At 41.0% G+C, this 25,790-nt stretch overlaps 2 long non-coding RNA genes across 3 annotated transcripts in view; one reads left to right on the top strand and one right to left on the bottom strand.

Moving 5' to 3' along the window:
* The window catches only part of LOC140641892 (uncharacterized), a 33,518-nt gene extending 7,807 nt beyond the window's left edge, over positions 1–25,711 (top strand). The window contains exons 1-4 of one of the 2 annotated variants that reach the window (XR_012038493.1): positions 7,136–7,498; positions 10,214–10,351; positions 15,616–15,733; positions 24,593–25,710. This is a non-coding gene — a long non-coding RNA (uncharacterized lncRNA). Of the gene's footprint in view, positions 1–7,135; positions 7,499–10,213; positions 10,352–15,615; positions 15,734–24,592 lie in introns of those variants that run through there. The other variant, XR_012038492.1, reaches the window with a different exon arrangement.
* On the bottom strand, positions 8,783–15,560 carry LOC140641891 (uncharacterized). Its single transcript, XR_012038491.1, has 3 exons — positions 15,406–15,560; positions 14,788–14,940; positions 8,783–9,083 (listed from the first exon to the last, which is right to left on the bottom strand). It is a non-coding gene; the product is annotated as an uncharacterized lncRNA (long non-coding RNA).
* Positions 25,712–25,790: the final 79 nt, after the last annotated feature.

Raw genomic sequence — 25,790 nt, 5'->3', positions numbered from 1 at the left:
GCAAGGAAATTTATGATTATTCATGAGGAAAGATGGAGCATGCACACTGAGCAAACATATATAATATACATTTCCATGTTTACTTTTGGGGTGGAAATTTAACATCAGAAGAAGGCAACGATTCAGTCTCTGATGTCAGGAGATTATTTTAGGACAAGAAGGGGCTATGGGCATTCTCTGAAAGCTGGTATAATCTGGAAGGGGTCTTGGGCTCCTTATGTCGAGGAAGGAATGCAGGGTCTTGCTTATTCCCAGGCTGGAACCCAATCCATTGACCTTGAGTCCAGGCTTCTGCAGAGACAGCTAGAGAGTTTGTTAGGGGCTCTGAAAAGATACAATAGTTAATTAGGGGGAAATCGTTTTTCAGAGAACCACCTTTAAATTTCCTGCCAGTTCTAACTTGATTAACTCTGTGGGTCACGATTTCAGTAACACCCCCCTCCCCCCATCACGGCACTGAGTTATGCTCATTCCTCAAGCTTGAGGAATTGAGATGATAACAATTCTGGCTATTCTTCATCTCCTTAGGTGAGGTAGGTTTTGGCTAAAGAGCAGTTTTTGTAAATCTTAGCTATAACATGCCTACATGCAGGGCTAAGCAGAAGTTTCTAATCTTGGGCCGCAGCAGCAAAGGAAATAGAAGGAACATGGAACCCAACATGCTAAGTTTTTTCCCATTATACTTCCCCATTTTCAATCCTTCATTCTATTTCTATGGAACATGGGTGGAGGTCAATCTTCTGTAACCGCTATAAGCTGATTTAGGGCACAGTAGGGGCTTTGGAATGGAAGGATTTGACAGGGTGTAGGATATAAGTTTTGGTCCCTTGTGCTATGGTGGGGGGGTTGTCAGAGGTGGTTCCTTATCTGAGAATTTGGATATTTTTCTTCACAGCTTGGCACTATAGGACATCGTTAACTTTATCCCCAAGTATATTCTAAAGAATAGCAGCAACAGTATGGTCAAGCCCAATTTTGCCATTTTCCCTAAAATTAATGTGATGTGGGTAGATATCTAAGAATAGATCAGTAGATTAGTCTCAGCCACCTTGAAAGGAAAAGGGGTGTGGTGGTCGAGGGTATGGGTTCTTATTTCCAAGGAGGAGTTAATATAGGTGCGGTAAGTGGTGTTAGCCATCGTGTAGACTCTGCCTTGTTTAGCAAGCAATCAGCTGATTACTAAGAGGCATTTCTATGGGAATAACACATATTAATCATTGGAGCAGATTATAAGCCCTGTGTCTGAGTCTCCAGAGCTGCAAGTGAGAAGGTCTCCGGATGTCAGGCACAAAGCATCCCCAGATGGAGTGGGAGCAGGCAGGGGCAACCTGATGGATTTTTCTGGTTTGGAGGTCAAAGGTCTCTGGTGATGCTTTTGAGTGGCCCTAGAGCAATAGGCACAGAGATTGTCTCTACATGAGCTAGTGTGGCAATTTGTCTGAAGTTTATCTCAAATTGTCCAGCTTCTGCTGGCAGAGCTTCAGGAAAAAGGTTTAGTTCTTTTGTAGTAGGTTTAGTTCTTAATGATTTTAAAATGAGAGAATGGGAGAAGATTGGAATCCTCAGTTTGGAGAGTCTTAGCCAGATATTCAAAGGGACCAGAATAATTCAGGATCCAGCCCAGTTTTGTAGGCAAACAAACACTAAAAGGCAGTTCATCAGAACTAGAATCTAACCTCCACAAAAGTATATTATTGAAATATAATCCTTCTCTCTAAAGTCACCTTCATTCCTGTCAAAGACAGCCAAATTAAGACTGATTTGTTTGAAAAACAAGTCCACTTGAATAAAGTTGGCCTAATTATTTCTTTTCTTTTTTTTTTTTTTATGATAGTCACACACAGAGAGAGAGAGAGAGAGAGGCAGAGACACAGGCAGAAGGAGAAGCAGACTCCATGCACCGGGAGCCCAACGTGGGACTCGATCCCGGGTCTCCAGGATCGCGCCCTGGGCCAAAGGCGGGCGCCAAACCACTGCACCACCCAGGGATCCCAGCCTAATTATTTCTATAAGCACAACAAGAATAATGATTGACCATATAGGGTTTTTTCCTTTTTTTAAAAAATCTGCTTTGCTGGAACTCTTTATAGGTAATTTCAGATCGAGCCTTTAATTGTCCTTTTAATCAAGGACAGAAGATAATGCAAATAACTTGACATCAGATTTGTCTGTGGTACCTATAGATTTGGGTGGAGTCCTCTCTTCTTGAGGTGCCAAAACATCCTGAGGTTCTCACACCTGCCAGGAAGTGACCTTCCTTACCTACCCGGTAAGGCTCCCAGGAACCCCATAGGCAAGGTAGCAGGCTGGTATTTCCATGGAGCTTCATTGGCTCCATAAAGTCAACCATAGTTCCTTAAAGCTGTCTGGTTACATCTGAGTCTACATATGTTTCTCAAGGTGACTTTCCAGTCAAAACCTTGGTAATAGAACCAGTGTTTCCAATGGTGTCCTATTACAAGGAGAACAAATTTTCATTGAACTTAGGTAAATAATATATAATTGTCACAAAAGAAAGACTACTCACTGAGAGTTTCTGAACTCTGAAGGGGTCAGGTAGGGAGAAAAGATAAATATTTCTTTATAAAGAAATGGTTTGTTTTTTGGATTTTTTTTTTACAAAAGAATGTTTTATCAAATTTCTGTAAGTTGTAGATATCTGAAGAGAAAAAAATCTCCTTTAAATCTGGAAGAACAATAAGGGAAGGGAGAAGAAAAATAAGGGAAGGGAGAAGAAATGTGTGGGAAATATCAGAAAGGGAGACAGAACGTAAAGACTGCTAACTCTGGGAAACGAACTAGGGGTGGTAGAAGGGGAGGAGGGCGGGGGGTGGGAGTGAATGGGTGATGGGCATTGGGTGTTATTCTGTATGTTAGTAAATTGAACACCAATAAAAAAAAATATCATTATAAAAAAAAATAATAATAAAAAAATAAAAAAAAAATAAATCTGGAAGAACAAACATTAGAGAACCAGCAATGTTTCAAATGAGTCCGAAAACATATAATTATTTTCCTTAATTCACTTAGTTCCATGTTAGTCTATTTGAATGAAATTTCCCCATTAGTTCCAGAAATTCTTACCCAGTTTCATTTTATGATCTGAAGGGAATCATAAATGCATCTTTGTTGAAAATCTTGTTCATAAATCTCTTGAAGTTGAAATATATTTTGCAAGAGCATCAGAATAATGACTATAAATGACAAAAGACTCCAAAATGGACATGGTTGAAAATCTGAGAGTTCATTATAATGCAGTTGACAAGGAAATTTGGTTATTTTTGTGACCTACCACATTTCAATTAGAATTACATGTGGCGGTATTATATCAGGACATATTAAAACTTGAGGAATTCTATATAATTTCTGGAAGTTACAGCATTAACCCATACACTATAACCTGAGGTTTATATCATTTGTTTGCCAATGCTTCCCTTGTAACTTAATACACCAAACTAAGCCTAAGTAGTCCAAAACTCTTTATTTGGGGATTTTAATTTCTGGGAAGTCTGTTAAAAATATGTCCTTTTAACAGAGAAAAACCAAATTCCAATCTTATATGAGTGTACTTTTAAACTTCCCTTACTGCAGTCTTAACCGGTCCTGACCATGCATAAAATTCTTTTTCAAAGATTCCCCTTCACAAACTTTCTACAACTTTCTTTTTCATTTAGACTTTGCCCTAAGTTCTCCCTCTCTAAACAACCAGTCTCATTTCAGGACAAAATTACTTTTCTTTTCCCTCAGTGAAAATGTATTCTCATTGCTTATACCTTTCTCATGTATCTGCTACATACAGAGTTGCTTCTTTATCATTTCCAGCAGTCTCCATTACACTCATGTAGAATTTTAACTCTTAGGGGTGCCTGGGTGGCTCAGTGGTTGAGCCTTTGGCTCAAGTCATAATCTTGGGGTCCTGGGATGGAGTCCCTCATCAGGCTCCCTGCAGGGGGCCTGCTTCTCCTTCTGCCTGTGTCTCTGCCTCTCTCTGTGTGTCTCATGAATAAATACATAAAATATTTTTTTAAAAAAAGAATTTTAACTCTTAGAAACCTCAGTCTCCAGTGAAAACTAAGTAGTAACCAACTATGAACTATTACACCCTAACTCTTTAGATTTGCAAATTTATGAGTATATTCCATAATTTTAAAAATAGGTTTTTTTTTCAATAAAGTATAAGACATGCTTATTAGCAGATGCAAGTATCATTAGAGTCTCTGTAATAAGACATAAGCAGACAAACCTATGCTTAGTGATTAATGTTTCAGTATTTTATCTTATTTAGAAAAAGACTTAGATACCCAATGGCTTTAACCCAAAGATTTTGGAAGCTATTTAAAAATTTATCTGTAAACTTTTTTGTTTAAACTATTTGCTCTTAACAATTACCCATGAAAACTTCATGAGAGACAAAATCGACTCATTTTAAGCCAAATTGCAACACATGTAACATAAATTTAATAAATCCAGGCAGAACAAAGGCTGGTTATATCAGATGTTGATAACTCCAAGAATGTGTCTATTTTAATCAAACCAACCTTGAATTAGCTTTCATATGGAATATGTTGCACCTGTGTCCATGAAAAGGCAGTTTATTCCCCGCTGGTCAATCTTACCTGGGGGTCCTGTGGGGGAAACCTGAAGTGGGCAGTTTAAGTCCAGGAGAGCCAGGGGCAAATTCAGAGTTTGGACTAACATTCCTCCATCTCTGTCTCCTGTCTATTCCTCCTGCAAAAACAGATGGGCTTTTTTGTTGTTTTCTTTTTCGGGTGGCTTTTCAGCCCTCTGAAAAGTGGAGGAGCAGGTAATGGGTTGGGCATCCATTCAGGTGTTGTGCTTGTTGTGGGGGCCGAGGCTGGGGAGTAGGGAGAAGGGAGAGGTTTAGGATTTCTAGTGAGCATCTGCCTGTTTTCCTCATTATTCTATCAGGAAGAGGGTCAGGTGTCTTAGTTTTATCCATCCTTCTCTCTTTGGACCACTACTTGGGTCCCTTCCCATGAGGCATCTTTTTTTTTTTTAATAATAAATTTATTTTTTATTGGTGTTCAATTTGCCAACATACAGAATAACACCCAGTTATAGAGTAACATAAAAGTCTGAATGTGAGGACTTTCATCCCAGATCATGTGAACTTGAAAAACATTTGAATTTTTAGCTTTCCGAGTTTTAGAATGCCTAATTTTTAGAAGCACTTGCCTTTAAACCGATTAAATAGAGCTCCTTTACAAATTAGTTTTAGCAATACCACCTGAAGGTAGAGAAAATATCTCCATAACGCCTATGGACACATACACACAAATATGCAAACAAAACTTAGCCTTTGTTTCACTCATATTTGTAGAGAGATTATTAAAGACTCTAATTTCCAAATATCCCCTTTTAATTAAAACAAATCTAACCACAGAATAGCCTTATAATTTATGGATTCATTTATTTTCCACTTTCCAATCAGAACATGGCCAAATTCACTCAAAGACACCAAAAGCTGAAGCAATAAACCAACTAGATGAGGCCCAGAGTACCTGCATGATTATCAGCTCCTCCGAGAAAGCCAGAGGGCTTCACCAATTGAACCAAATGGCTTCCTAGTTTCTGGTTACTTAGTCTTATAGCTGGCTTTCTCTAATTGTTTGCATGAGAAAACTAATTCAGATATATCCAAAAAAACAAAAACAAAAACAAAAACAAAAAAACAAAACAAAACAGAACAACAACAAAAAAAACCCAGTTGGGCCCTCTGAGACTCAGATTATCTTTAAATCTTCCCATAAAAGTAAACACTTGCAAGTATAGGCTCCATATATATCGTACATATAACCCGCTGGAGTTTTCTGTGGATGGTTATTGGTTTTGGGGGGGCTGTTTAACTTTTTTTAAAAACTTTTTTTTGAGAGAGATAGAACATGAACAGGAGATCCAGAAAGAGAGAGAGAGAGAGAGAATCCCAAGCAGACAGGGGCACTGAGCATGGAGCCCCACTCTGGGCTTGATCTCATGACACTGTGATTACGACCTAAGCTGAAATCAAGAGTCGGACACTTAACTTACGCCCCATGGAGGGCTGTTTAGCTTTTGAATCATGGTTCCTCATTCCTTTTAGGTTCAATTTTATTTTTAGAATAAGGTTTGAAAAAGATCTAAGGATATAAGTGTGGCAGATCAAGAAGGTCTGGCTTACAAGGGTCTCTTCCAAACTGCTGTTATAGACCTCACTGGGAGAAACTGAGTGTAAGACCATTGAAGGAACTCCGAGCACTGGGTGATCAATCCTGCGTGTGTCCCTGCATGAGCCAAGTGCTAATTACCTTATGAGATGAGAAACTCTTATGGGACCACTACACATCTTGGGAATAGCCTCAGACACTTCTGCTAGGCTTTCAGTCACCTGAAAGCTTCATTTGGCCAGAAGGAGCAAGTGTCTCTTCTCTTTGGAGCCGAATGGCTCAGTCTTCTATTTCTAGCTAAAAATTTACTCAGGCCTTATATTTATATCAATTAGTATAATGCCAAATTAAAACAACCAACCCCTCAATCAACTCCAACCCCTCTAGGTTATTCCCACCTAGGCAATATTACTGGTAACCCTCAACAACTCAAATAAAAGGACTGTCAACTCAAATTGAGGAGATCTGGAGATCAGGAGAACTCACCAGGTATACCTGTGAGGCACTGAGAAGTTGGAGGGGCATCAAGGGGGCCTGACTGCTGAGTTCCAGACGACCCCAGGTGCTCTCAGGCAGGTGGCCCTGAGATCCTGTGGACTATGCCAAGAAATGTTGATGCAAAATGAACAAATCTTTTTTAAAATTTTTAAAGAGAAAGGAAAAGAGTTTTATTTGAGCCCAAGATAGGATGGCTGCCCAGGATACACAATCCTCACAAAGAAGAGAATGCTCCAGGGAAAGGACACTTGGTGGAGGGTTATACATGCTTTTTACACGAAGAGTCACAAAGGATCACGACCAAGAACATTCCAGAAAGTTACAGGCTTTAACTTCTGTTTTTAGTAATATGCAAGCCCGTATGGTTTTAATCTTACAGGAACAGGGAGGTTTTTGTTTTGTTTTGTGTTAGTGTAGAACACTCCTTTGGTTATTTTTAACGAAGCAGATGTACAGTATGTCCTCAGGGAAGAAATAGAGTCCTTGCCTTGAGGTTTTGCAGACTCATCTTGACCTTGGTAAAAAGGTATAGCTTCCCTGGGAGCCCTGAGGGAGAGCCCATCAATGCTAAACGGTGAAATTTTCTTTTATCAGACCTTACCAGGGATTGATATACTTTACCGGCCTTTTTAAAGAACCAGTTTCTTGTTCTGCTCAACTTTTTCTAGTCTGTTATTTTCAAATTTTATATGAAGGGAAAGGTCAAGCATGGCAGTTAATGTCATGAACTCAGAACCAGACGGCCTAGGTTTGAATTCCTCATCAAAGTCTACGAGTGTGACCTTGAACAAGTTTTTTTTATCCTCTCCAGGCTCCTTTCCTCATTTGTCAAATAGGTAAGTAAGTACCTACCTCAGCTGGTTTTTGTAAGGATTACTGCGTGTAAAACAGTGCCCAATGCTTGTATATGTTCAATGGTATTATTTTTGTTCTTCCCCAAATATTGAAATTAACATTTGGTTCACTATAATGTTTCTTTTTGGTCCTGAAAATATAAAAGACACTTAAACCTAACCTATGCTCTCCAATTTGTGTCACGTTATGGGTTGGTGTTTTTTTTTTTTTTGTATAAAATTCCATTTTTGTAGATTACTTTTACTTACATTAAATATCTGGATCAAATGGGAAGTCAAGATAAACTCAATTAGTAACTTTTCTTCTGTTTCCAATCGATCAGAAAAGAATCTTGAAGTTTTAGTAGCCCAATGTCCTGTTTCACATACTCCACAAGATGCATGTCCTGTGTACTTTACTACAGTGCTGTTATATTGCTGCAAGTTTTATTTTTGCCCCTTGATAATACCTATTTTCAGCAATCATGCTAAAATTTTCATTTGTGTTTTGGCGGGGTTTTTTTTGTTGTTGTTTTTTGTTTTGTTTTGCTTTTACAGGTGACTAAGTGTAGGTTCACTGCAGTATTTCCTAAAATGCAAGTAATTATAAAACTCCTTGAATTGCAGCGCCCTCTCCTTGTGCTGCCCTCTGGGGGGCAGGCCGGCAGTCAGCCCAGATGCTGACCTGCCCTCCGCCGTCACTCTGCCAGAAAGGTAGCGGTGCTCTGCTGCCAGCTGTAAGGTGTGCCTTGGTGAGATGTAGGTGCGCGGGCGTATGGGGTCCTCTTCTCTTCTGCCCAGGGGAGAGGTCATTTTGGAGTGATGGCTGTCCCTACTGGGGCTGCTTGCAGGATGTGTTGGTGCAGGAGCTACTTTGGAGGGACCCCTACAGCGTGGGGTGAGGTGGGTTGGGTTGGATGATGGGGCCCATCCTCAGGAGAAAGTGAGAGTGGGGTACGTGGTGTCAACTGTTTGCAGTGGTTCCCACAGGTGTCAGCTTATCTAGCCTGGCAGTGGGGGTGGGTGGGAAAAATGGTCCCCACCAGCTCTTTTAGCCTTAAGGAGGTCTCCCAGCCCCACCAGTGTTAGATTAGCAAAGCTCCTTCCCCTATACACCAGATGCTCTTTAAACTGCTGCATTGCTCTGTCTCTGCTGGATTATTCTGGCTCTTTAAAGGGGAAGACTCGGTTTCCTCTTGCCCTCTGGTTCTCCCAGAGCTAAGCCTGTAAACCAAATGAGGCTGTCCACCTGATGTACAACAAGGAAAGAAAAATGGACACTAAGTGTTTACAGTGAAGATAGGCTTTTTATTGGTGCGGCACCACCCAGGAGGATGGGAAGTTAAAGCTCAAAGTCCCAAACTCCACCCCCTGGCTTACAAACAGGAGGCTTTTAAAGGGTGAAAATTCAAAATAGGGGTCTCAAGGGCTGGAGTCAGGCTGATTCTTTTCTTGATCATCTTGTCCCTTCTGGCAATTTCAGTCCCATCTGGCTTTGGTGTGGTTGGAGTCAGGTGGTCATTCGGCTCCAGGGGCCTGGTACCATACGACATTCTCAGCCGACTGCAGGAGTGAGGTCCCCTCCAACCTACAATGGCAGAAGTTCTATATCCTGTGACTAAGCTGCAAAGCTTTTTCTTGTAAACACAGCACATCACAGTTCTTAGGCAGAACAGCATCCCACAGCCTATTTGGGAGGCAACTTTATTACTATTAAAGCCCTAAAATGGCCTCAGGAAGTAAGGGCTACTGACTTTGGTCACAGGCAGCTAGGAGCCCTAGGTCTGCATTGTGGGGTCCACATGGGGTTTGCATCCTGGTTTCGTTACCCAGCCCCTTGTCTGATCATTCCTCAGTAGGGAGGGGTAAGGGCTAAGGACCAGTCTAGCTCCTTTCTGTTGAAGAGGGGCGAAGGTCGGGATTGACGGAAAGAGATGGTTTTGCTCCTAACGGTAAGCCCATGTGGGGTCTGGCCTAACTTCAGTGCTTATTCCTGCTTTCTCCGAATTTCATGAGTAGGTAAACCACAAAAAGAGTAGCCAAGATAAGCTAATTTTGTTTGATTCCCAGAGTACTGATGGAATTCCTCAAGGAATCTAAGACAACTAGAACACCAGCCCCCTTTTGCTCCAGGGACCTCAGCACTAATTTGTTGCAGCAAATGGCTTGTTCTCTACTCTTGTCTTGGGGGTGGGGGGCGGGGCACGGGGCGTGTATCCATTTCAGCTGAAGAGTTAATGTACATGCAGCAGGAAGAGTTAATTATCTTGCATAGGCCTTGTTCTGCCAAAATAGAACCCAAGGCCATTCTATTGTCCAGTGCTACCCAGGCCAAGGAGTCCAGTGGTTTTTGTTGAGCTGCTACTGAGCAATTCCATTGGCCAGAGTCCCTAAGGTGATAAAAAGATTTTTTTTTTGATCATGTGTTCATGGGCCCTTATTCCCCACCAGGGTAAAAATGTTCTCCCAAAGGATTATCAAAATTTATCCTCTTAACTAGACAAGTGATCCCCATCTGGTATAGATTCCCTTGTAGTTCAATAAGTTTAGTCACCAGACTCTTAGTTTCACTGGATCTGAAAGAAAGGTAACCAAATTCCCTAATAAGCAGATCCCTCTTATTTTTCAATTCTTAAGAGCTTAATAAGCCCAGGCTTTGGTTAGAAGTGATAGAAAGCACCTATATTCTGACCAAGATTTTTTTTTTTTCCCCCTCAGACAACATGACAGATCAACATTATTCCCTCACGGCCAGAGTTTAATTGTTCTGGACTCTACTATAAGAAGAGTGTTTCCTTTCTCATGAACCAGTCTGGAGAATAAGTCAGCATTTCCTGTCAGGAGGCGGTCCCGTAGGTGAGCTCTCAAAGTTAGGCCTGCATAGTACATGCAGTCAGGTAATAAGAGGCATTTCTATGGAAACCAAATACATGCGAATGGTTGGACCAGATTATAAATCCAGTGTCTGAGTTTCAAGTGCTGACAGCGAGAAGAGCTCTAGATGTCAGGCTTGCTGCATCTTCAGATGGAATGAGGGCAGATGGTGGTCCTCTGAGAGTGTGGATGCACCTGGTGGTCTGAGTGGCCCCAACAGCAACAGGCCCGAAGACTGTCCAAACATGGGCTGTTGTGGCAAGCTCTCTGAAGTTTACCTGAAACAGTCCAGTTTCAGTTTGCAGTGTTTCAGGGAAAAGAGCAGGGTTAGTCCAAGTAAAAGAATGGGAGAAAATGAGAAGCTGTAGTTTGGAGAGTCACAATCAAATGCTCAAGGAAACCAGAAGAATTCAGGATCCCACCCAGGTTTATAGGCACACCTTCAAAGGCAATCAGAATTAGGATTTAACATCCACAAAGATAGGTTATTAAAATAGGATTTATAAAGTTACCCTCATTTGCTAAGAGAGCCAAATGAAGACTAATTTGTCGGCACAATAAGTCCAGTTTTAACAAATTTGGCCTAATTAAGTTGCAGTAGGAATAATGAATCGACCATATAAGCTTTAAAAAAAAATTTTTTTTTATTCATGAGAGCCACAGAGAGAGACAGACAGAGAGAGAGAGAGAGAGAGAGAGAGAGAGAGAGAGAGGCAGAGACACAGAGGAAGAAGCAGGCTCCATGCTGGGAGCCCGATGTGGGACTCGATCCTGGGACTCCAGGATCACGCCCTGGGCCAAAGGCAGGTGCTAAAACCACTGGGCCACCCAGGGATCCCCGACTATATAAGCTTTTTAAAGTCTGCTTTGCTGGAACTTTTTGCAAGGAATTTTGGACTGAATTTTTAATAGCCTCTCAAGAGCAGAGGCCAAGCCAAATACTTGCCCCTCAGCTTTTACCTATAATCTCTATAGATCAGGGTTATTTTGTCTCTTCTCAAGGTCTCCCAAGTATCCTGAGGGTTCTGAGCCTGAGGAAAGGACTTTTTATTCACATGGTTAGACTCCCAGGAGCCCTATAAGCAAGGTGGCAGGCTGATATTTACTTCCAAGGAGCTTCATTGGTTCCATAAAGCTGTCTGGTCACATCTGAGTCTATGCCTGTCTCTCTCAAAGATGACCTTCCAGTCAAAGCCTTGGTAAAATAACCGATGTTTCCAATGGTGTCCTGTTGTGAGAACAGATTCTTATTGAATTTGTGCAAATAACCAATTGCCCTGAAAGAACACTCAGTGAGAGTTTTCCAATTCTGGAGGGGTCAGGTAGGGAGAAAGATTTCATATTTGTTTACAAAGGATTATTTTACTAAATTTGTGAAGACCTAGAGAGCTTGAGAAAAAGCTTCCTTAAATCTAGAAGAGCAAACAATAGAAAGAGTAAGGTTTTAAACAAGAGTCCTAAAACCTATCATCTTCCTCAACTTGTTCAGCTCCATGCTCATTCTTGTTCTGTTTAAATGCAGTTTTCCCAGTAGTTCTGGAAATTCTTAGTTTTAGGATCTTAAAAGGTATCAGAAACCTGTATGTGTCAAAAGTCCTTTCCAGGAATCTCCTTGAAGCTGAAACATAGTTGTGAGAGGATCAGAGTAAAACAGTGACTATACAGAAGGCTCAGCTGGTCATGGTTCAAGCACCAGGGAGGGTTCAAAATGCAGTTGACAAGGAAATGTGGTTATTTCTGTGACCTAAGGCACTTCGATTAGAATTACAGCTGAGGATCTTAGACCAAGACCTGTCAAAACTTTAGGGATTTTATATAATTTCTGGAACAGTTCTAGCATTCACCATATAACCTAACCTAAGAAGGTTTATTATCGCTTATTTGACAATGCCTCCCATGGAATTTGACATACCAAATAAGCCTAATTACTTAAGACTTCATTCCAAAGTTGAATTTTGAGAAGTTTGTCAAATTTAAGATTCAATTTAAGTAATCCAAGACCTATAAAGACAAAACATAGGAACTTTTTCTGAGCACTTAAAAACCTTTGTTGATAAGAACTTTATTGTTTTAACAGAATAACCAAATTCTAGTTTTCTAACTATTGTAGAAATAGAATGAATTAAAATTCATTCAGTTCAATCTTCTGGATAACTCAATTCTTTTCTAAAGCCTGCCTTTTCCAAAAACTTTCCATAACTTTTTTACATTTAGATTTTGTCCTAAATATCTTTAACCAGTATCCTTTTAAGACAAAATTACCCTTCCCTTAAGAAAAGTATATTTCCATTCCTCATACCTTTCTTTCCAACGCTACATCTTACTTCTTTGCATACAGAGTTGCTTCCCTTATTTCCAGGAATCCTGATTATATTTGTCAGGATTCTGAATTCTTAGCAACTTTAGTTTCTAGAGAAAATTTACTAAGAATTATGAACTATTATATTAGAATTTAGATTATGAAACACACTTGCCAATTCCTAGAAACGTGTTTTTTATAGTATCTTAATAAAGCACAAATAGGTTTACTAACAGACCCAAATATCTTAGTTTCCCTGTAATAGGAAACCAAAAACAGATAAGTTTATATTTAGTAGTTGACTCAGTATTGATTAAAAAAATGCTAGAGTTTCAATGAATTTAACCTGGTTTATCACTAGCAAAAATGTAGTTTTAGCTTGTAAAATCTTCGGTAGCTATCTGAAAATTTTTTCCTTATTTACATCTACTTATTTTACTTGCTTGTAACTATGTTTAGATGATCCACAAGATGTTTACATTGGTTTTTCTTCTCAAGATATATATTTTTAAAAAATCAGAGAAAGACAATTCTATGATCTCACTCATGTGGAGTTTAAGTAGTAAAATAGAGGATCATAAGGAAAGGGAGGGAAAAATAAAATCAAAGACAAACCATAAGAGAGTCTTAATCACAGGAAACAAACAGGGTTGCTGGAGGGGAAGAGGGTGGGGGGATGGGGTAGCTGGGTGATGGGCATTAAGGAGGGCATGTGATGTCATGAGCATTGGATATTCTCTAAGACTGATAAATCACTAATCTCTACCTCTGAAACTGACATACTGGATTAACTTATTTCACTTCAGCAAGCATAAGTAGAATAAGTTTGAATTTTAAGGCTGATAATTCTAAAGACACGTGCATTTTAATTAAACCAATGTTGCATTAGCTTTAATATCGAATATTTCTCCAGATCACATGGACCTGAAAAATGAGCTTTTATCTTTGAGTTATGGAATGCTCAATTCTTACATACACTTGCCTTTAAACCAATTAACAGAGCTCTTTTATGAATTTTGGTAATACCCTCTGGAAGTAGAGAAAAATCTCATAACATACATGGATATACACAAACCAGATAAAAACAGACAAAACTTAGCTTTTGTTTCACTAATATTTGTGGAGAGGAGATTAAAGTCCCAGTTTCCAGATACCTGATCCCAAAAAGGGGGCAGAGGAGGAGGTAACAGGTTTTTTAGTATCTCCATACTATTGGAATAAGTTTTACATTTTTTTTTCTGAGCTGGCTTATTTTAATACTTTTTAGGAGCATAAGAGATAAGGAATGAAGTCTTGCCATTTGCAAATACGTGGATGGAACTAGTGGGTATTATGCTAAGTGAAATAAGTCAAAGACCTATCATCTCACTCATATGTGGAATTTAAGAAACGAAACAGATGTATACAGGGGACGGGAGGGAAATAGGAGATGAAAATAGAGGGAGGCAAACTATAAAAGACACTCAACTCTAGGAAACAAGCTGAGGGGTGAAGGGGAGGTGAGTGAGGAGATGGGGTAACTGGGTGATGGACATTAAGGAGGGTACTTGATGGAATAAGCCATGGGTGTTCTATGCAACTGATGAATTACTAAATTCTACCCCTGAAACTAATACGGTACATGTTAACTAAATTGAATTCAATGGGGAATTAAAAGACCGAACATAGAAAAGAAAAAGGAGATAAAATATCCCCTTTTATAAAACAAATCTAACAGTAAGATGGTATTATAATTTATGGATTTTTCTGGCCAGTGTTCCCCTGATTCTAGATCACACTGTGGCAATGCTGTGTTGTAAGATAATTTTTCCTTTTCATGGGTTCATAGCTAGATGTAGCCCAGTCTTGTGGTGTGCAATTCAAAGGACTATAAGGAAAAAAAAGAAAAAAAAAATAAAAAAAATAAAAAAAAAAAATAAAAAAAAAAAAACAAAGGACTATAAGGGACAATGGAATGAGTTCCCCATTTTTTAACAGGTGACAAAACAAAATTGGAAGCCAGAGCAACCTCTCAAAAGGCTAGTCTCTTACACAATCAGAAGTTCCCGCAAACCAAATAAACCCTGAAGGGGTTTATGACAAAGGGAAAGTTTATGTCTTCACAGAGGAGGTTACTTACCAGAAGAGGTCTTCCTGGACAAAAGCAGCCTAGTGCCTCGTTTCTTCCACAGCAAACCAGAAGCACCACAGATCATGGACACCAGTCAAGGGTGAATGCCTCAGCTTTGCCTCTGAAGCAATTGGGTCTGCATTTCAGCATTTTGCCCTAGGTCTGGAGCCAACAAACCATGAGTGGAAGTGCCTAATAGGGACAAAATCCCTTTGTGGTTGCCAAATGTGTAACGAAACCAGAGTTTTTCCACCTGTTGCACAGCCAGCCAATAAAAACTGACAAAGAGCTTTTGCAGTGACGAAAAACAGGCTGTTTATTGGGGTGATGCCACCGAGGAAAATGGGGAGTTACTGCTCGAAATCCCAAACTCCCTATGGCTTACAAGCAGGATTTTTAAGTTTTTGGAGAGAGAGAAAGAATGAATCTTAAGCAGGCTTGACACCCAGGGTGGAACCTAGCTTGAGACTCCGTTTCACCACCCTGAGATCATGATCTGAGCTGAAATCAAGAGTCAGACACTTAACCAACAGCGTCCCAGGTGCCCCACAGCAGGGTTTTTAAAGGGCGAAAAGTCAGGGTAAGGATCTCAGGGTCTTGGATCATGCCGATTAGGGATTAGGATACCTGTAATACTTCTTTTCTTGATCATCTTGTCCCTTCTGGTAACATCTGGGCTTTGGTGTGACTGTAGAGAGGTGATTGTTTGGTCTCAGGGCCCTGGCACTGCAAAACGTTCTCAGCAGGTTACGTTAGTGATGTCATCTCTAGAGCACAGATGGAAGTTCTAGTTCTGTGACTACTGCTAAGCTGCAAATTGTTTTTCCCCCCTCACAGACATGGCACATTATGTGGATCTCCGGTAGAATGGCATCCCACAGACTCTTCCGAAGGCAACTTTATTTCCTGAGGCAATTTTCCAGTTTTAACAGTAGCTAAGGGCTATGTGACTCTGGTAAGGGGGAGCTAAGAACCATAGGTCTGAAACGTGGGAGGTTGTGGGGGCTTACACCACCCAGTTTTAAGCCTGCAGATTTTTTAAGTACCTGAAATTATGCCCTGCTGCTTGTAGAAACTCTGAAGTTAAGCCCCATGGGTCTGCAAAGCCCAATGTTAGAACACCTCTTCCTAGTGCAGCCCCCACACACACACCCAAGATGCTGGGTTGGGGACTGGTCCTCTTGTTTCTCTAGCTGTCCCTCTTCCACTTGTGGTTATTCTTGCCAGGGGTTTGGTTCCTAAGTGCATCTCTACACCTCCCAGCCTTTTCACTGGAGCTTCTCCTCTCTACTATTATGCTGGAAAGTCTGTTCTGCGTGTCTTCTGGTGGTTTTCAGAGTTCGTTTCACTGATGTAGCTGTTACCTGGGTGTGTCCATGGGATGGGGTGAGCTCAGGATCCTCCTACTCCAGGGTAGAGAGAACTAGGAGAATCCAAGCATAACCCTAAAGAAAGCCATCAAATCACAAAGAGAGCAAGAAAAGTAACAGAACCACAAAAACAATCATAAAATGGGGGCGCCTAGGTGGCTCAGTCAGCTAAGTGACTGACTCTTGGTTTTGGTTCAGGTCATGACTTTGGGGTCCTGAGAGAGAGCCCCACATTGGGCTCCATGCTCAGCAGGGAGTTTGCTTGAGGATTCTCCCCCCCCCACCCTCCCTTTTTTCCCCTCCTGCTGCTCATAGGCACGCGCACACACACACACACACACACACACACACACACACACACACACACAGGAAGAAAGAAAAAAAAAATCAATCTTAAGTAATAAAGAGGGAATAAATACACATCAAAAATTACTTTAGAGCATTTAGTCAATTTACATTTAAAGACATAGGATGTGCAGCACCCAGGTGACACAATCAATTAAGCATCTGACTCTGGATTTCTGCTCAGGTCCTGATCCCAGGGCCATGATCTCCAGCCCTGAGTTGGACTCTGTGCTCAGTGCAGAGTTTGCTTGAGATTCTCTCTCCCTCTTCCCCTCCCCGCTGCCCACTCTCTCGAAAATAGATAATACATAGGGTGACTGAATGGAAAAAAAGCAAGACCCATCTACATGATGCCTATATGAGACTTACTTCAGACCTTAAGACACATGCAGGTTGAAAGAAAAGGGATGTAAAAGCATTTACAAAGCAAAAGGAAGAAGAATGGTGGAGTAGCAATATTTATATTAGACAAAATGGACTTTAAAAAACAAAGACCATAACAATAGACCAAGAAGGATACTACATAATGATAAAGGGAACAATCCAACAAGACAAAAGGTTATAAATAACTATGCACCCAGTATGGGAACACTAAATACATAAAGAAACTATTAACAAAGAAATTCACAGTAGTAGAGGACTTTAACCCCCCACTTATGTCTACAGACAGATCATCCAGACAGAAAGTTAACAAGACAGTGGCTTTGAATGACATCAGATAGATCTGACATTCAGAATATTCCATCCAAAAAACAGTGGAATACACATCCAAGTGCACATGGAACATTCTCCAGAATAGAACACAGGTTAGGCCACAAAATAAGTCTTAATAAATTCAAGATTGAAATCCTATCATGTATACTTTCCAGTTAGAATGCTATGAAACTAGAAGTCAATCACAAGACAAAAAAATCTGGAAAGAACACAAATACACAAATGGGCTGAAACACCTGCAACTAGGCAATGAAGAAGTTTATAGCAATACAAGCCTACCTTAAGCAACAAAAACAAAAACAAAAACTCAAAACAATCTAACTATACATCTAAAGGAGCTAGAAAAATACCAAAGCCCAAAGTCAGTAAAAGGAAGAAAATAATAGAGATCAGAGCAGAAATACTTTAAAAAAAATGAAACTGGGAGCTTGTTGAGAAAAAATTGACAAATCTTTAGCCAGACTCCTTAAGAGGACTCAGTCAGAAATAGAGGAAAAGTAACTGACAAATAGAGAATTCTAAGAATATTATGAAAAATCATGGTCAATAAAATGGAAAACCTAGAAATTCCTAGAAATATAACCTTCCAAAACTGTATCAGGAAGAAATAGGAAATTTGAACAGGCCAATGATTGGCAATGAAATTGAATAACCAAATATCAGAAGTCCAGGACCAGATGTCTTCACAGGTGAATTCTACCAAATATTTGAGGAGTTAATATCTATTTTCAAAATACTAAAGAAAAAAAGAGGAAAGAAGGCTTCCAAATACATCATAAGAGGCCAGCATTACCCTGATACCAAAACCAGATAAAGATACTTCAAAAAAAAAGAGAGAGCGAGAGAGAGAGAGAGAGAGAGAGAACACTATAGACCTATAGCTCTGATAAACAGATGTAAAAATCTTCAACAAAGTATTAGCAAACCAAATCCAATAATTTTAAGTCATTCACCACAATCAAGTGGGATTTATTCCAGGGATTTCTTTCACTCCATGCAAGAGTGGTTCACAGCTTGCAAATCAACATGATATAGCACATTAACAAGAGAAAGAATAAAAACCATAGTCACCTCATTAGATATAGAAGAAGCATTTGACAAAATTCAACATCCCATTCATGATAAAAATTCTCAAAGTAGGTTTAGAGGGAACATACCTCAACATAATATAGGACATACATGAAAAACCCATAGCTAAACATCATACTCAATGGGGATAAACAGAGCTTTTCCTTTAGGATCAGGAGCAAGGCAAGGATATCTATTCTTACTTTTATTCAACATAGTACTCAAAGTCCTAGTCACAGCTATTAGACAAGAAATAGAAATAAAAGGCATCCAAGTTGGCAAGGAAGAAGTAAAACTTTCACTATTTGCAGGTGACATGATACTATATAAAATCCAAACTCCACCAAAAAAACTATTAGAACTGAAGTGAATTCAATAAAGTTGCAGGATACAAAATATGTAGAAATCTGTTGCATCTCTGTGCATTAATAGTGAACAGAAATTAAGGCAATTCCATTTATAATTCACCAAAAATACCTAAAAACAAACTTGACCAAGAAGGTAAAAGCCCTGTACTCCAAAAACTATAAAACACTGATCAGAGAAATTGAAGAGAACACAAATGAAAATATATGCCATGCTCATGGATCAGAAGAACCAAAATTGTTAAGATGTCCCTACTACCCAAAGCAATCTACAGAGTTAATGCAATCTCTATCAAAATACCAACATTTTTCATAGAACTAGAATCAGTTATACTATGGAACCACAAAAGACCCATGTAGTCAAAGCTGGAGATATCACAATTATAGATTTTAAGGTATGCTACAAAGCTGTAGTCATCAAAACAGTATGGTATTGACACAAAAAATACCTACATCCCTGGATCAGAATAGAAAACCCAGAAACATAGAAATAAACCCACCCTTCTTTTTATTTATTTATTTATGATAGTCACAGAGAGAGAGAGAGAGAGAGAGAGAGAGAGAGAGAGAGAGAGGCGCAGAGACACAGGCAGAAGGAGATGCAGGCTCCATGCACTGGGAGCCCGACGTGGGATTTTATCCCGGGTCTCCAGGATCATGCCCTGAGCCAAAGGCAGGCGCCAAACCGCTGTGCCACCCAGGGATCCCAAACCCACCCTTCTATCGTCAAAATAGGAAAAGAAGGCAAGAATGTACTCCAGAGAAAAGATAGTCTCTTCAACAAATGATGCTGGGAAAACTGGACAGCTACATGCAAAAGAAACTAGACCATTTGTTACACCGTACAGAGATAAACTCAAAATGGATTAAAGACCTATTGTGAGACCTAAATCCATAAAACTCCTAGGAGAAAACAGTAATTTGACATCAGCAGTAGAAACATTTTTCTAGGTAGGTCTCTACAGGCAAGCAAAAGGAAAGCAAAATTAAGCCATCAGAACTACACCAAAATAAATTTTTGCATAGCAAAGAAAACCAACAAAATAAGGCAACTTACTGAGTGGAAGAAGGTTCCTGCAAATGACGTATCCAATTAGGGATTAATATATAAAATATATGAAGAATTTGTACAATTCAGCACCAAACTAGAGATTTTAAAAATGGGCAGAGGACCGGATTAGACATTTCTCTGAAAACATACAGATAGCCAAGAAACTTGAAAAGACATTCAACGCCACTCACTAATCATCAGGAAAATGCAAATCAAAACCACAGTGAGCTGTCACAGCCATCAGAATGGCTAGAATCAAAACTTTCAGGAACAAGTATTGGCAAGGATGTGCAGAAAAAGGAACCCTTGTGTGCTGCTGGTGGGAATATAAGTTGGTGCAGCCACTGTGGAAAATTATGTGAAGTTTCTTAAAAAAAAAACAAAACCTAATAGTATTATCATATGATACAGTAATGCTACTACTGGGTATTTACCTAAAGAAAACAAAAATGCTATTTCAAAAAGATCTGCACCCCTACGTTTATTGCAGCAGTAGTTACACGATAGTCAAGATATGGAAGCAGCCCAAGTGTCCACCCACAGTTGGATGGATAAAGGTGTGGTACACACATACAATGGAATATTATTTAGAAAAAAAGTGAATCTTGCTATCTGCAACAACATGGATGGACCTAGAAGGTATAAGGCTAAGTGAAATAAGTCAGAGAAACAAATACCATAGGATTCCACTCATGGGAATTTGAAGAATCAAATAGCAAAGAGGGAGGAAGAAAACCAGACTTAAATGTAGAAAACTGATGGTGACCAGAGGGGAGGCTGGAAGGGGACAGGGAATAGGTGAAATAGATAGAGGAGATTAAGAAAATTATTAAAGCATTAACAAGACAAACAGCTTTTAAATATTTCAACCTTCCTTAAGGACAAGTTTGTCCAATAGCATGCATTGCCCCACCTGTGTTTCTTTCATTTCTTTGCCTTTCATTAAATCACTCTAGAGAGTCACAGTTGTGCTTTCTAATTTTTTAAATACTTATTTTAGAGGTGGGGGAAGGGGCAGAGGGCGAGTGTCTCAAGCCGGCTTCAGGCCCTAGCAGAGCCCGACGTGGGGCTTGATCTCATCACCCTGAGATCATGCCCTGAGCTGAAATGAAGCGGTAGACACGTAACCAACTGTGCCACCCAGGCGCCCCACACAGCTGTGCTTTTTAATTCATGCTGACAGCACATTTAGACGTAGAACTCATCCGGCTCCCATTTCAGACTGTAGTCTTTTTTTTTTTTTTTTTAAGTGTTAATTTGGTCTTTGGTTGGTCTGATCACATTGTTCTTTTTCCTATTAAATTAAAAGTTCGACAGTCTTCAGTTCTAGGAAGCTTTATGGTTCAACACAATCTCAATTGCTCTTTCCTGCATTTGCTGTCCTAGAACTTGAATAATCCTCTACAAAGTACAAGGAGCTATTCGGAAGAGATTGACTATTACATACATGCTGAACTTCATTCAAATGGAATTCCGGGGGGGGGGGGGGGGGAGAAAAACCCCATTTTGTTCATGTCAGTCCAGTCTATCACATGCAGTATGTAGTCCTCCTGAACACCAAGAATGTGATACACATGATATGCACTAATATTTGTAGAATAAAAGTACATAGTTGAGAACCATGCTGTTATCAGAAAGGGCAGGTACAAACAGGAAAAAAAAAAAAGCACAAATTTACTGGTAGAGTTCTAGATCCAGATGATCCTTAGATATTACCTGCTTTAGAAACCTTTTATCTCCTGTCTTCAAGATACTTCAACCTTCTAAGGTCATTTTCTAGATGTATTTAACATAGGTTTTAGCTTAATGTTCCAGCAAGATTCTTAGTGCTTCAAGGCATAGATGATAAATATATCTATAAAGTATTTGGAAAATGTGTTAAAGAACTAGCACAATTAGGTACGTGGCCTGTAAGGCTGCTTCTATTTACAAGATTGCTACTAGGACTCCCAGTTAAACTCGGTGGTGGGCATATGATTGCCCGTGCTCCCTCCTGAAACCCCATTACAGTGGATTTAAATGTTTAAAGGAGGGGAAGTGGCAGAAGAATCCCTTGGGGGAAAAAAAAAAAAAAAAAGACGAAGCAGCACAGATTTGGGAGTTGGTGAGCAGAACTACAAAGGCTGTCTTAGCAAGCCAGAGAAAGCTGGAATGCAGCATCTGCTAGGGGAGGGAAAGCCAAGAAGAAGAAACTAGATTCCCTACACAGGACTCCGGAATGGCTCCAGCCAGAGGCAAAAGGAACATGTGAAACAAGAGATCTGCAGTGCCCTTAGCATCACCTCGGTGGCAAGCCAAGAGAAGGGACAGTCCCAACTGGTACAGGCAGTGAGAATTAGCAAGTTTCTAGATCTACTTTGAAAGAGAGCCAACAGGATTTCCTGATGGATGGGACACAAAGAAGAATGACATCTTAGGTTTTTGCCCAAGCAACAAAAGGAGTTGACATCAGTTGGAGGGAAAAAAAAAAAAAAAAAGACCCCAGGAGCTACAGGCTTAGGAGAGACTAGGAGTTCGTACGTAGACATGTTAAGTTTGAGGTGCCTATTGGACATCCAAGTGGCAACGGTGAACTGTTATCAGTGGTCAAGAAACATGCCTTCCACGCTTCTGTCTTCCCAGTCTGTTTGCCACCTAGCCTCGTGAAAAGACAGTCTAGCATATAAGTGGTCATGAGATACATAGATGTGCCATTGAGGATCGTCTGCTCCCTCCCCAAGCAAGATCCACCCTTCATTTCTATATGGTCTTGGCTTCGGGCAAGTTTTCCTAGGAATAATCAAATGGTTCACTGCCTGGCTTAATTAAGCCAACAAGAAACAAGATCAGATCCATTCAATTTGTACTCTAAGCAACAGCATCAGTATCTGCGATATTGTCCTCAGCTACGCCCCCAGGATTCCAGCTGAACCAAGCCCATGAGGCCACCAGTGTCCATCTTAGACAAGTGGCTTACTTCCTAGGTTTCTATATCAACATAAAGCATTAATCCACAAGGAGAAGGATGTATGAACAATTGCAAAGATTACCTTGGCCCCCAAAGAGGAAGTCTAGGGTGATTCTCTCATCCATAACAACCCAGGCCCAAGAACTAAGGCTGACCTGGGTGCTTGCCAGGACCAGGATGGGGTTTCCTTAAATACTTCAGGTCACCTGTTAGGGTGTAAACCATTGTGTTTTAGGAGAGAGTGAAGCTGACCGTAGTAGTACAATCCCAAAAGAGAATATAGTGTCCCTGGAAAGAGTTTGGTTTAGGGAGGCCCTGTGAACTGGGATCTCTACCAGTCAGAAAGGACAGGTTCACAGTAGCTCCAACATGGCCTCCTAGCCAACTGGTGTGCCTTTGAGTCTCCAGTTCAGTCCACTTGGAAGGTCTGGAGAGTGTCTAGTTTGTCCCCAGTACAAGCTGGGTCACAATATCCACTTCATAAAAATGGTCAGAGCTGTCTGGCAGAGGCAGGCAGACTCACCAGTTGAGTTTCTTTCACCAGTTTGGGAGACCTACCCCACGCTTTCCCCCTGTAGTACGGCTGAGGGCAGTTCTGAAAGACAGGTCATTAATGCCCATCCTCCCCCTACCTCTCAGCTGCTTTCTTGCTCTCCCTTCACCACCCCTCCCCAAATCTCCCATCCCATGCCAGTGGCCAAAACCACCTTTTATCCAGTCATCTCTTACTCATGCCAACATTTCACCTGGAAGAATCAAGGGAAAAGACATGGACATTTTTATAAATCTTAAGAATTGGAATCCCCCAGGCCTCCCTTTCAGGGCTAGAGGAAGCTGATCAGTAACCAAAAGTAGGATCTGTGGGGAGGTGGCCCTTGACAGCCACAGGGTGGGGGGGGTGTCAAAGTTCTGATGAAGTTGATCTGTAAGGCAGAGGAAGGGGAAGCCCCCCTTGAATGTGGCCACCCCTACTGTGGAATGGGCAGGTCAGCTTACAGCCGAAGTTACAAGGCTGGCACACAACAGTAGCCTCCACGTCAAGAGCAGAGTTTTGGTCAGGAGCTGATCCCCACTAGGTCTCAGAACCAGTTTTTGCCAACAGACATTTAAGTGACCGACCCAGACAGTTCATAGGCAAGCCCGATGTTTCCATGGCTTAAGGCACATCTTTGGGCAGTCTGCACTTTCCCCAAGTGGAACCATCAGACAGCTAGGCCCTTGGCAACAGCCCACGAGCCTGAGTTCCACCCAGTGAGTGGGGGGACATCCACTTCCAGCTCCACCGAGGAGACTGAGGGTGAGCACCTATACCAGCTCAGACCCTGCCAGGTTTCTCTTTACCTAAAACCTCATCAAGCCTGAGCCAGGCAAACACAGAAGGCACCACTGGGCCAGTATCTTCAGCTCCAGGTGGGGACCAAGGGGGAGGGAAGTTAAGTTTCCATAGGGAAATGTGTGCTTCTCCCCCAAGTAAAGACAAGATGCTGCTGAGGTCAGGACAGCTGTGTTCTTGAATAGATCAAGTCTATTTTGGGCTCTTTTATTAGTCTGAGTCCAAGTTGACTAACCCCAAAATGGCGATTTGGGGACTGAGCATCTCAAGGCCTTCATGGGTCAGTTATTCCAACTCCCTATAAGCTCAGCGGGCTGAGAGCAGCTTTCCAAAATGGGTCTAGTTGGAGGCGTCTCAGCTGATGTGGCCACAAGTCCCAAACCAATGGCAACTCTAGGTAAAAGCGTGTCACTCTGTTAGAGGCTCCAGTTTGCAGAGTCAGACTTCTCTCCAATGTGAAGGCATCAAAGGTGTCAGGGCTCCTTTTGATGGAGGTAAGGGGTAGAAGTTGGGGGTGGGGAATGCTATCTCTGCCCTTGGAGTGCCAGAGATTCAATGTTCTGCACCCACCTGTATAGACTTAAGAAACTACTTGGCATCAAGCCCCCTGAATTTTTTCAGGTTTGTCAGCTGTACCTGCTGCCAGAAGTGTGTAACACATGTCAGGGCCGTGGAGACCGAGGCTTCTGACTGCTGAACCGACAGGGCATCGACGTGGTGAAGACTTCGGCCATCAGAGAGTAGAGGCTCTCCTGCCGAATTCTGACCCGCCTACTGGCAGCGGAGGTGGTCCCACCAGCCTTCTTTATATAGAGCTCTTTCCCGATCAGGCTAATCCTCTCTGGGATGGGCAAGGACAAGCATAACAATCCTTAGAGGATGCAGCAAGAGTGGTTCTAAGTGGAGGGATTTATGGCAACACAGGCCCACCCCAAGGAGAGAGGCCTCAAAGAAACAACCTAGCCTCACATCTAAAGGAACTAAAACAAAAGCTCTAAAAGGAGCTAAACAAAACCCAAACCCAGCAAAGGAAATAGAAACTAGAGCAGAAATGACAAACTAAAAAACCCAGTAGATCAATGAAACCAGGAGCTGGTTGAGATGATCAACAAAAGTGGATAAACCTCTAGCTAGACTCAAAAACAAACAAAAAAAAAACCAAAAAACTCAAAGTCCTTAATGAAAGAAGAAAAACCACCAGCAAGACAATTTTAAGAATGTTACAAAAACCTATAGGCCAACACATTGGAAAACTTAAATGGATAAATTCCTAGAAACCTACCAGAACTAAAGCACAGGCAATATAGTTTCTGACCTCAGCCATAGCAACCTTTTTCTAGGTCTGAGACAAGCAAAATAAACTATTAGGAATACATCAAAATAAAGTTTTACACAGCAACAGGATCGGGGAAGGTATTGGCAAGTGACCTGATAAAGGGATAGGATCTAAGATATATAAGGAACTGATACAACACCCAAGAAATCATCCAGTTAAAAGACAAGCAAAAATACACGAACAAGAACAGCTGGGTGGCTCAGTGGTTGAGCGTCTGCCTTTGGCTCATGATCCCGGGGTTCTGGAATCGAGTCCTGCATCAGGCTCCCTGCAAGGAACTTGCTTTTCCCTCTCCCCTACCCCTCTCTCATGAATAAAATATTAAAAAGAATACACAGACGTTTCTCCAAAGATCTATAGATGGCCAACAGACCTAGAAGATGCTCAATATCAGGAAACTGCAAAGCAAAAACCACAATGAGCTCACCTCACACCTGTCAGAATGGATAAAATCAAAAACCCAAGAAATAGAGGCACCTCAGT

This window comes from Canis lupus, chromosome 10 (assembly GCF_048164855.1).
Source record: "Canis lupus baileyi chromosome 10, mCanLup2.hap1, whole genome shotgun sequence".
Lineage (NCBI taxonomy): Eukaryota > Metazoa > Chordata > Mammalia > Carnivora > Canidae > Canis > Canis lupus.
This window is presented reverse-complemented; position numbering and strand designations above follow the sequence as displayed.